Genomic DNA, 9,144 nt, shown 5'->3' on the forward strand with positions numbered 1-9,144 from the left:
GAGAAGGAGAATGGATGGAACCCAGAGGATTCACAGGGGGACTCCCAGGACTCCACTTCTGGTAAAATATACCTCCATTGCCCTTGAGGTCAAAGTGACCTGGCCTGCTTAGCTTGCAAAAATCTCCATGTCCTGGATGTTTCTGTGGCTTCCAGGAGCTCGTGTTCTCAGGCCTTCCTGAGGGCTCCCTGGTCCTGATGAGGGAGCACTCAGCCCCTACTGCTCCAGGCAATGCCGGTCGGTCACGAGCTCTGAGGAGGAGCCAGGCAGGCCCTGGGCTGCTCCCAGCCCCTCTCCGGCCGTGTACTCCCTTCCCCACTCTCCGTGTTGCTCTGGCTTTTTCTTTTTTCTTTTTCTTTTTTAGATATTTGAAATACAACTTTATTCTGATTCTAAATGAAAAGGAATGGGAATGACAGTAACAAACAAGATTTCACCACTGAATATTGTGATGTGACTGCAGCAGTCTCATATCTGAAACTCAAGGAATCAACTGCATTCCAAGCAGCTAAATATGCAGGTCCAAACAATGAAGGTATATTTTAAACTGCCACGTTCACTCCGAAGCCCACTCATCTCCTTCAGCATCCCACAGATGAAGCACATGCTCCACTTAGCTAGATGATGATGAGGTGGCACACACGCTGCCCCGCTGACATCACAGGACAGCTGCCTATAAATCTACGCTTCTGACGCTGGGCTTCTGCTTCATTCTCACAGGTCATCATCCTCATCCGGGAGAGCAGTTGTCTGAGCAACCTCTAAGTCGTGCTCATACTGCGCTGCGAAAGCTGGGTCCATGACAACCTCCGGTAGGGCAAGAGCAGGCATGGCAACAAATTCCAAATTAGGGTCTCCAATGAGCTTCCTAGCAAGCCAGAGGAAGGGCTTTTCAAACTTGTAGTTACTTTTGGCAGAAATGTCGTGGTACTGAAGATTCTTCTTTCGGTGGAAGACAGTAGATTTTGCCTTCACTCTCCTGTCCTTAATGTCCACTTTGTTGCCACATACACGATGGGGATGTTCTCACACGCTCGCACTGGATCTCTATGCCAGTTAGGCACATTCTTGTAAGTAACTCTGGATGTTGCATCAAACATTATGATGGCACACTGGGCTTGGATATAATAGCCATCTCTCAGTCCGCCGAATTTCTCCTGGCCGGCCGTGTCCCACACATTGAACTTAATAGGTCCTCTGTTAGTGTGGAACACTAGGGGGTGACCCTCAACACCCAAGGTGGCTACATACTTCTTCTCAAACTCACCAGTCAAATGACGTTTCACAAAGGTCGTTTCTCCGGTACCACCATCACTAACCAATACAAGTTTAAACTGGACCTGGGGCTCTCTCTGCGCGGCCATCGCAGCGTTCCTTCCAGAAGCGTCTCCGTGCCCGTCTGACTGAGCTGCTCTGGCTTTTTCTAGTGAAGGACCGGATAGTAAATGTTTTAGGCTTTACAGGCCACATGTGTGGCCTGTAAATTCTCTGTCCCAATTCTTTGTTTGAATTCTTGTCTCTTACAACCCTTTAAAAATGCAAATGCAGTTCCCAGCTTGCACAGAGACAGACAGCAGTGGGATTTGACTCTAAAGTACGACTTGCCAACACCTGTTCTAGAATCTCAAAAGCCTCCCTCTCTTAGGGATGTCGGAATCAGCCATGACCTAAATTGTCAGAGGGACCCAAGCTTCAGCCCCTCTTTTCCAGATAAGAATATTTTCCCTCCTGGAATCGTAGCATTTTATTTGTCTCATAAGACGGCTTTTTATTCAGGAGTGGCACAATCCAGGGAGGTGCAGTAGAGGAATTTCAAAGGATAGGTAGAAAGCCCCACTCCTTCACGAAGTGATCTGGAGTCAGACAGGCTGGGTTCTAGCCTGGTCCAGCCTCTCACTCGAAATGTGTCTCTCTGAGCCTCAGTTTTCTGGTAAGATGCAGCCAGAGACAGCAGGGCTGCTGTGAGCTGTGAGCAGCGTGTGCCGCCCTCAGAGTTTGCCAGGCTTCCGTCCCTCCCCTCCTGCTCTCCTCCTGTCCCCCTGACTCCCCTCCTCACTCTTGTTTAGGGAGCCCAGTATCCCAATTTCTGGGAATGTCTCTGCTCCATGTTGACAAGATGGGGCCATAAGTCCCACCCTTCCCCCATCTGGGGCACAGTGGGGTGGACCAGGTGGCACAAGCTGGGCCCATCCTACCACTCAGCTTCCAAAACACAGTGTGTTACTGTTGAAAAGTGCCTCCACCAAGAAGAGACATGTTCTAGGTCTAACTGTACTGGGAGTTACAGTCCTAACTCCCTGTACTTCAGAATGCGACCTTGTTTGGAGATAGAGTTGTTGCAGATGTAATTATTTAAGATGAGGTCACACTGGAGTAGGGTGGGCCTCTAATGCAGTATGAGTGGTGTCCTTATGAAAAGGGGACATTTGGACACAGACTCACATAGGAGGGAACCCCAAGTGGTCACGAAGGCAAAGATCAGTGTGATGCGCCTACAAGCTAAGGAACGCCGAAGATTGGCAGCAAACAGCAGGAGCCAGGAGGGGGACCTGGAACAGACGCTGTCTCAGAAGCAGACACCCCTGCCCACAGTTCCATCCTGGACTTCCTTCCCCCAGAACTGTGAGACAAGAGACGTCTGAGACCCCCAATGTGTAATGCTATGGCAGCCCTAGCCCACTATGTGCAAAGAATGTGCCTTTCTCAAGGAAAGCAAGCCATAGGAAGATGAGTTGCACTCCAGCCTGGGAGACAGAGCAAGACTCTGACTAAAAAAAAAAAAAAAAAAAAATGGGCTTGGGGTCCTGGCTGGCGGTTTTTCTTTGCCAAAATAGTGGAGTTTTCTGTGATCAGAGAGAAGAGGCTTATGCAATAGACAGAGGGGACTGCCACGATGTGGAGTGTGGAGGGCCCTCACGTCTAGCCCTCCCTGGGCTTCGCTTCCGCTCCACCCCAGGTGCAGCCCAGTGTTCATTTGCTGAGCTGAGCTGTGCTGCATGCAGCTGTGGAGTGAATGGCTCTGGGCCCTGCTGACGTCACTGTGGGACGTGTAGTCCTCAGTTCTAGTAGCAAGAGCCTGGGGCATAGAGGCATGGGGAGGCAGGAGGTACTGGTTGGATGGGAGGAACCTGGGAATGTGTGTGGTCCCTACATGGGATCCCCGAGCCCTAAGAACATAACTGGCCATAGGGAGTTGCTCTGTGTTCTGATTCTCTGCTTCTCCAAGCGGTCAGTCAGGCTGTGTCAAGCATCATGGCCTTGACTTAGCTGTGCTTGGCCCATTCGAGGGAAGACATATGAGTGACATTTGCAAGGAAGGTGGCAATGGCTCCTCCCACCCTTCTATGTGCAGCCCTTGGAGATGTGCTGTGACCCTCCTGTCAAGGGGGGACCCATTTCCCCACCCCTTGAATTTTGGACTGACATTGTGTGAGCTATTGGCCCTGAGAGCACTCCCAGCCCTTATGAGGAAGTCCGGTAAGGCTTCGTGAGGATGAGTTCCTTCAGGTGATCATTGGCCACTAAGCAAGGGAGTGACGCAGGCTGAGACCAGGGCTCAGCAAGCTTTTCTATAAAGAGCAAGAGAGTAGATATTTTAGGCCTTTGGGGGCCTGCAGTTTCTGTCTCACCTTAGCAACTGCTGTTGCTGCATGAAGCAGCCATTGGCAACACATAACTGTATGAGCCTGGCTGTGTGCCAATAAAACTTTATTTACACAAGCAGATGGCAGGCAGTCTTGCAGTTTGCTGACTCCCGCTCAAGCCCCAGCTAAAGACATCCCTAGATGACTTTAGCCATGCAAGGTGCCCCAGTGTAAGATAGCTGGACCACGGGAGTGAGAGCAAAGAAAATAGTGGTTGTTTCAAGCCTAAGTTTTGGGTAGTTGATAAGTGGCAATAAGTATGTCTGTGTCTGGAACCAGGAGGAAAGGCAGGGAGAGGTGGGGTTGAGCCATGCCAGGGACTAAGGATGGCAAGTGTGAAAAATGACCCTCTCCAGGAAGTCCAGGGTGAGTCAATATTCCCAGATATTGCTTGTTATGGGGACACTGGGGGCCACGGCCCAGAAACACTAGGTTACAGATTGAATCATGTCCCCCAAAATTTATATATTGAAGTCCAAATCACCAGTGTCTCCAAATGTGACCTCATTTAAAGATAGGGTCGCTGCAGATGTAATAGTTAAGATGTGGTCATCCTGGAGTAGGGTGGGCCCTTGTATGAGTCAGCTGAGGCTGCATAACAGAATATTCCATATGAGCAGCTTAAACAACAGAGGATCATTTCCACACAGTTCCAGAGGTTGGAAGTTGGAGGTCAATGCATCAACAGGATTGGATTCTCCTGCAACCTCTCGGTTGGAATCTTCTGCGGCCTCTCTCTCTGTCGTGCAGCTGGCCGCCTTCTGGCTATGTCCCCACGTGGTCATTCCTCTGTTCACTTGCATCCCCTGGGATCTCTCTGTGTGTCCTAATCCCCTCTTCCTACAAGCACCCCAGTCAGGTTGGATTAAGGGCTACTTTAACGGCTTCATTTATACGTTATGGCCTGTTTAAAGGCCTAATTCCAAATTTGGTTCCATTCTGAGGTCCTGGAGCTTAGGACTTAGATGTATGAATTTTGGAAGGTGGAACTCAGCCCATAACAACCCTGAATCCCATGTGATGAGGATCCTCATAAAAGGGGAGTTTGGAGCCGCCATGCACAAGGAGAATGGCAGGTGAACGTGAGCCGGAGGTCAGCAATGCCGCAGGGCTCCAGCCACCAGCAAAAGCCAGGCAAGGGCCCAGGACACACCAGCCCTCAGGACCTTAGAGGGAACCCACCTGTCCACACACACCTTGATCGTGGACTTGCAGCCTCCAGAACTGTGAGAAAGCGAATGTCTGTTGTTGAAGCCCCCAGGCTGTGGTACTTTGTTACAGCAGCCCTGGAAAACTCATAGATGCTATAATTTAAATTTTAATTAGATGACAGTATTTGGTGCCCTGCATGGAAGAAGCAGGCGGGTTCTTGTGTTAGATGGGAGAAGCACTTAGTGCTTTAGTGGGTGCCATGGCTATTTCTGGCCATGACCCTACGTGCAGAGGGTTCACCTGAGGTGAACACCGCCAGCCCCTTCCAGGATTGAACTTCTACCTGCTTCCAGACAGTGGAAGCTTCGCCTCCCTCCTGAAGGAGAGTAGGCACTTGGTTTGGGAAGAGGATCAAGGAGGATGGGATGCCCTGGAACTTCTTGGCCCTGAAATCCTTGGCCTGGGCTCTAGCTTCTGGAGTTTGGGGAGTTTCTTTTTGTCTGTTTCTGGATGAGGATGAGATTCCAGAGCAGCTGTGAGGGCTGGAAGTGGCCAACATGCATTAAAGGGACCTTGGAAGATGTTGGGCAGGTGAGTTGCAGGGGCCCAGTGGTGCAGGGAGGGTTGGGGCTTCAAGGAGACCCTCCCCGGCCCTGGCCTGGGACCCCACACCGCCCTCACCCTGAGGATGCTGGTGAAGGACATGGATGCACCTGGCAGAAACCAGCCTCCAGGGTGGGCCATGGTGGCAGTGGATAAGTGGGAATCCAAGCAGGTGAGAGACAGCAGGGCGGAGATCATTCAGGGAATAGTCCACAGAGGGGCTTGTGAGTGTGTGGAAGCCCCCTGTCATGAGCTACATTGTGTCCCCCAAAATTCATGTGTTGAAGTCCTAACCTCCAGTACCCAAGAATGGGACTGTATATGTAGACAGGGTCTTGCAGAGGTTATTAGGGTGAAATGAGGTCATTGGGGTGTGCCCTAATCCATTAAGACTTCTAAAAAAAGGGGGATTAGGACACAGACACACACAGATGGAAGACCATCTGAGGACACAGGGAGAAGGTGGCATCTACAAACCAAGGGGAGAGGCTGCAGGAGAAGCCAACCCTGCGGAACCTTGCTCTTGGACTTCCAGCCTCCAGAGCCATGAGGAAATAAGTCTCTGTTGTTTACAGCCCCCTGTCTCTGATTTTGCTATGGTAGCCCAAGCAAACTAAGACTCCCTGCTCTGAGGACACTTTGAACTTAGTAAGGGCTTTTTCTAGGGGCTGTGGTGTCGCCACATTGTGCACGGGCCATCTGCGCTATCCAACGCTGGGGTCACATTCATTTAGTAGTGGGAGTGAAACCTCCCTGAGTTTCTAGCTGGGGCCGGAGCCTGCAGCCAAGCCTGGGCAGAAGGGCTACCTGGAGCTTGGGCCCCACGTCTCAGGGATGTGTACTTTACACTTCGGGTTTGCTATGTTTTAAACCTGAGCCTCCAAAATCCAGGTGTTGCCAATGTCCCGTATTAAGAGATGAGGTCTTTAAGAGGTGATTAGGCCAGGAGGGCTCTTCCTGGGAGGGGATTGGTGACCCCGTAAATGGGGTTGATAGAGGGGGTGGTGTCAGGCTTGCCCCTCTGCCTTCTGCAGGGCGAAGGCACACCACGAAGCCCTCACCAGGCCAAATGCCGGTTGGCCTTGGCCTTTCAACCTGGGAGAAATGCATTTCTGTTCTTGATAAACTGTCCAGTCTGTGGTGTTACATTTCAGCTGGATGGACAGACTCAGGGTTACAGTCCCACATTATGTATTTACTCTGTTGCTCAAATTGCTCCTGCCTTGGCCATTGGGCACTCTCTCCATTGGCTCCTGGGCCCCCTATGACTGCGGTTTTGTTTTCTCAGCACTTCCTGCCATTCCTGTACCACAAAAGGCACCAGGATCATCTTGCACATTCTCCGCACAGCCCCAGAACCAGCCATTTCCCTAAGGAGCCCATCTCCTTTTACGTGGGGAATGGTGTTAGACAGACACCAAGGTCAGGATGTGTGGTGTTCCTTGCTAGCGAGTGTCATTTATTCTAGGCCCTCTCAACTAACAGAGCACAGAAACACACGGGTGCGCAGATTAATAAATACCACTGGGAACATGTCTGCATGTGACCGTCTGTACCTATGGTAAACTGAAACATGGGTTCCCACTGACGCCTCCAACTCGAATCCGTCGCCACTTGGGTCATCCTGGGCTCTGCCCCTTGCTTATCTGTGACTCCCACTGCAGCAGGGAGAAGCCTGCTCCCACTGGCTACCACCCATTTCCTTAATTAATCACACAGCTCCAGGATGCATGCATTGTGCTGTGAGCAGCGCTGACCTGGGAGAAGCGGTTTTGCCGGCCAGAGCTCAGGGCTGCATAGAGTCCATCCACTTTCCTCTCAGAGGCTCCACTCATGTTCAGAGTTACTCAGCTACCCCATTCCTCTGCCCCTTCAGAAGTTCTTTCATGCATTGTTTTGTTATAGATTTCTTATGTAAGCAGTTCACTGACTGCTGATGTCACAGTGTCCTTCAGGTCTACACCTCGCTTAGGACAGTCAGTGGCACCCATTACTGGCCTTGTCTCACCTTCGATGCCTGCTCTCCACATATCTGAGGAGGATGTGAGTCTTATGGCACCACATCCTTTCTCTCTCTCCCCTTTCCACACACCCCCAGTGCACGGCCCTCAACCTGGGCCAGCGATCCCCTCTCTCTGATCACTACCTTGGCTTGGCTTCCAGCCGGCCTCTTCTTTGGAGCCCAGCCTCCCTGCCGAGCTGTACTGTCGTGAGGCCAGTGCTATCCCTCTCAGTCTACACACTTCTCAGCATGTGAACGAAGTCCTCCTTCTGCTTGGAGAACCCACAGGGAGAGCTCAGGCTGTGGTTTTTGGGGACATGGTCCCAGAGCTTCCTCACCATAAGGGAGAAAGACTTCTTTCCATGTAGGAGTCTCACTCCACTCCCTGGGAGAGAGTACTTAAACTGCTGCACTGAAAATGACCCTGTGAGGCCTTCGCGCTGAGCCCTAATACCAGCCACACCAAGCCTTGACTTACACAGACAGAGAACCGGGGCAGCCAGAACCACTGAGTGCTGCAGCACCACGGTCACACCTGAGGATTTCCCCTGGGGTCTGTGTCAGCACCGCCTGTGGCAGACGCCGGGATGTGCTGCTCAGCTCCCTCTTCTGGAATGAGGTGCTCATCCCCCTGGCTGCCAGCAGCCTTTGGGAGATTTCCTTGGCTGAAGAGAACTGGCTCACACAAGGCCACATGTCCTTCCGGTGGCTGATGGCCACCAGGGAGTAAGGCCGGCCCCGCCTCCCCATCTTGGGTGATCTTGAGCCCCTGCTCGGCTCGATGGGTTCCTCCACCAATATTCGCTTCCTGCCTTCTCTTTACCAATGTAAGTCCTGCCAGAGCAGCATACTTCCTGTGTGTCCCTGGCCATCTCAGAGTCCACTTCAGGGAGATCAACACCCTGCTTGGAGTGGCAAGCTGGCCAGGAAGGTGCCGCCGTCCCAGCCAGGCCACAGCGCTCCTCCCCGAATGGTAGGGACACAACTTGGTAGCTGGGATGCTGGCTATCTGTCCAGCCCCTACCACGACCCAGCCTGTGCTGAGCACGGGGCTGCGGGTGCAGCCAAACCCCCGCAGCTGGAGTTATGGAGTCCAGACAAGGAGGGCTGAGGAGGTTCTCACCAGGGTCTGGAGCTCAGGTGGCCTTGCCTGGGGAACTAAGTGAGGAGATCTGGCAGCAGGAGAGGAAATCTATGGGCCTGCAGGCTCTGGCCAGCTGGGGATGCACAGCCCAGACCGAGGGTGTGGCTCCTCCTTAGCGGATCATCACCATGCAGCAACGGCCCAACACGACCTGAGCTGGTGCTTAAAGACAAGCTAGAAATCCTGACCTTTATGTGAAATATCCTGGTCTTTAACACTGGTTCCACTTCTCAAACGCAAGCAAAGAAACAAATAAAACCCACGTGAGTCTGAGTCTCCCACTGTGGCAGTGAGAGGAGTGGTGAGGTGCTATAGCCCCGGCTGTGGTGGGGGTCATCAGCTGCCTCTTTTACACCACTCTCTAACAATACCCCTTAGGACCTTGCCCATGGCCACCATCCTGCTCATTTCTCTCTTTTGTTCATGGGCACATGTCCTGTTGCATAGTCTGCATCCTCTCCCATAGTCCAGCTCTTCCTCCATCCCCTGAGCCCCCAGTCTGCCTCCTAGTGGGAGTCCCTGTGAGCCCGCTGGATGGTGGTCCACGTTCAGGCCCTGTGCTGGAGGCTGCGCAGGCCTGATGGTGCCACGCTGGGCAT

The 9,144-nt window shown here is 52.3% G+C and overlaps 1 pseudogene; it reads right to left on the reverse strand.

Annotated features, from left to right (window-relative positions):
* Positions 1-714: 714 nt before the first annotated feature.
* Positions 715-1,364, reverse strand: LOC105733391 (GTP-binding nuclear protein Ran-like; annotated as a pseudogene).
* Between the last annotated feature and the right edge of the window lie 7,780 nt (positions 1,365-9,144).

The sequence above is a fragment of the Aotus nancymaae genome, unplaced genomic scaffold (assembly GCF_030222135.1).
Source record: "Aotus nancymaae isolate 86718 unplaced genomic scaffold, 86718_ANA_hifiasm-v0.15.2.pri h1tg000046l, whole genome shotgun sequence".
Classification (NCBI taxonomy): domain Eukaryota; kingdom Metazoa; phylum Chordata; class Mammalia; order Primates; family Aotidae; genus Aotus; species Aotus nancymaae.